General features: G+C 40.5%; 1 pseudogene across 1 annotated transcript; it reads right to left on the bottom strand.

Moving 5' to 3' along the window:
* Positions 1-416: 416 nt before the first annotated feature.
* LOC116086429 lies at positions 417-1662 on the bottom strand (annotated as a pseudogene). Its single transcript, XR_004116923.1, has one exon. The product of XR_004116923.1 is annotated as a nucleosome assembly protein 1-like 1 pseudogene (transcript).
* Between the last annotated feature and the right edge of the window lie 1219 nt (positions 1663-2881).

Genomic DNA, 2881 nt, shown 5'->3' with positions numbered 1-2881 from the left:
CAGTTATTAAGTTTGATCTTACTGGAAATTCTTAACCACAATTTTCCTTCCTCAAATGATGCCATGGTGCCTTGCACATCCCTCTAACCACATAAGGGCAAGCAAGCACAGCTAATGCAGACAGACTTCAACCTGTTCTACCAGCTGAAAACAACTTTGGTTCTTTAGGAAAGAAACAGCTACTCCCTTCAATAGTTGGTTTTCATAATTGTACTCCAATTGCTACATGAGGAAAATACTCCAGAAGAACCAAACTGCAGCAATAGATGGACATGCATTAGAGAGGATGTATGCATTAATGTATCTCACAGAGCTAGAGTTAGGATGATAGGTAGGACAAACTGGTCTTTAAAGAATCAATTTCCTTTCCCTTAAAAACTTACTGATTCTACCAAAAAAATACAAAATCATAAGACTGTAAGGAAATGAGTCATGTTTAGGCTATTACAGGGAGGCCATCTTCAAGGCCAGTCACTGCTCACTGCTGCTTGCACTCAGCTGGGTTTTTATCCTTCTTTGGGTTATAGTCTGGATCATTTTCCTCATCTCCTTTTTCTTCCCCTTCCTCATCAGCTTCTTCCCCTTCTTCATCATAATAATCATCATCATTGTGCTCAATAGCTTCTCCAGTTAAGTATAATACTGATCTTGGGATTATACGCTCATGTAAAAAGTGACCAGTTTCTAAGTCTGCAGCCAGTATTGCCTCAGCATCATCATACAGATCTCCATTCTCAGGAACTTCAGGAGGAGCAAAAAAATTAAAGAAAGAATCATTGGACACTGTTTTAGTCACAGTAACGAACTGTCCCATGTCCCTTATGTTTCTGCTTCTTCTTAATGGTTTTCAAAGAAACATTCTTCCCTTTTTTCCAATCTATCTGGCACCTTGTAAAACCCATAATTTCTGATCCATCAAAACAAAAGGGATCAGAATCATCTAGTTCTGACCTTATCCTGTAAGTCTTTGTTAACACTTCATTTGTGAAATATTCATTGGGTTCAAAGTGAAATTCTAAGATAAAACTCAGACTGGCAAGCATCTGAAAACTTCACTTTAATATTTTTCAAGTGCTTCAGAATAGGCTCATCATGTTCCTGAACCATATCACTGAGCAAATCCATATTCTTAAAAACTGTCAACCAAAATTCAGGAATTCTTTTAGGGTCTTCTTTTTCTTCATCCTTTTTCTCATCTTCAATCTTGGCCTTTTCTTTCAGCTCCTCCAAAATTTCATCTTCCTTATCTGGTTTCTATTCACACTTTTCTTCTGTAGGTTCATAGATTGCATTAATGATCTCAAATTGCTTATCAAATAAAGGCTGATAGAGAACAGCATACTTTCTCTCGAAATCATGAACTTCTTCATAGAATTAGACTTCTATCTGGACATTTAACTTGAAGATTCTTGATAGTGTTCACTTGTCTTTTGACTACCTTAGGCAAGTTTTCAATGTACCCTGTTGGTGTGTCTACCAGACCATCAAGTCTTTCCCAAAGAGCTGCAAGAATCTGAGGATCTGCATCATCTGAACAGTTAGCTGATATGCTTTTATTTTTGTCTCTTCACCTACTTCTTCTACTTCTTCAACATCTTCCAAATCTTGATCAAGTTTAGACTGCTCTTTGTTGTCAATGTTCGCCATCTTGTAAGAATTCCAAATATCATTCCAGAAGGCTTGGATGCAGAGCTGGGCAACCAGAGCTATGCAGGCAGTGACTCAGGGCAGTGGTGGTAGTGATGGGATGAGCAGGCAAAGACAAAGTTTTTAATGATGAAATTTTGAAGATATTTTTGAACAGTAAAATATTAGATGATTGCTTGGTGACATTTAACTCTGTGTTTGAATGAGTAAAGAAAGGAATGGTTTGAAAACTATAATTAAAGGGGAAGTAAAATGATAGATGAGCCCCATACAATTGTAACATGTATAGCTGGGTGAAGAAAAGAGCAAAGAAAACCACAATGTTAAGATGAAGTCAAAAGAAATGAGATTAAACTGGAGCCTAGTGCTGGGCATCAGGACAATGTGCTAGAGGGCATGAAGCTGGTCCAGTGAAACTCCTTTATTCATGGGTCAATCAACCTAGTATGAAATTGGTCCAGAAATCTGTCTACAGGCTCACTGCCCAGGGCTGCTTCGGGAATTTGATCCTTACTTTCTTGGAAACTATTCAGCAGTTGTCCCAGCTGTGGATCATACCCAGATACAGCTGTTGCTGCTGCTAGTAGGGGAGAAAGCTGTACTCTGGTGGCATCTGTGTGGTGCTAATTATGTAGACAGCCAGAATGAAAGAACTATAGACTTATGATTAATTTCACTGACATTTCATGGATGTCTAAAAAGTAGGCATGTAGGTAGAATTGTCACAGGGAATCTCCTCTAAGAGATGTGGAAGTCATCTCTGCAGTGTCGCGACTACCTGCCAGCAGGAAGGACAACGACAACAGCAGGATTCTTCTCAACCACACTTTATTAGGAGCGCCCAAGTTTGAAGCGAGAGAAGGACCCCGCACTCTGGAGCGGTCAGCTTATAAACCCTATTGTGTGGATGTGTCGATGCCTAATTGGCTCAGCAGTGTCTGCTGACCACTGCGTCACCCATTTGGAGAGGGTGCAGCAGGAAAGGCAAGCATACGCAGGTGTGCAGAGTAAACATGCCTATGTGGCTGTCGTTGCACAGATGTACGGAGTTTACGTGGCTGGTGTTGGCCAGCGCCCAACAGCGCCCAGCACTGCAGTATTGAACACTCACTGGGAAATTTCACAGGATCTCAGCTGTAACACTTGGCTTCAGGTATGTGAACTCAGACTAGCAAATGCACAGAGTCCCACCATGTGTGGAAGAATAGATGCCATACCTACAGCTCAAAAATCT

The sequence above is a fragment of the Mastomys coucha genome, unplaced genomic scaffold (genome assembly GCF_008632895.1).
Source record: "Mastomys coucha isolate ucsf_1 unplaced genomic scaffold, UCSF_Mcou_1 pScaffold12, whole genome shotgun sequence".
NCBI classification, from domain to species: Eukaryota; Metazoa; Chordata; class Mammalia; order Rodentia; family Muridae; genus Mastomys; species Mastomys coucha.
Note: the sequence above shows the minus strand (reverse complement) of the source record. Positions and strands in the feature narration are given on the sequence as shown.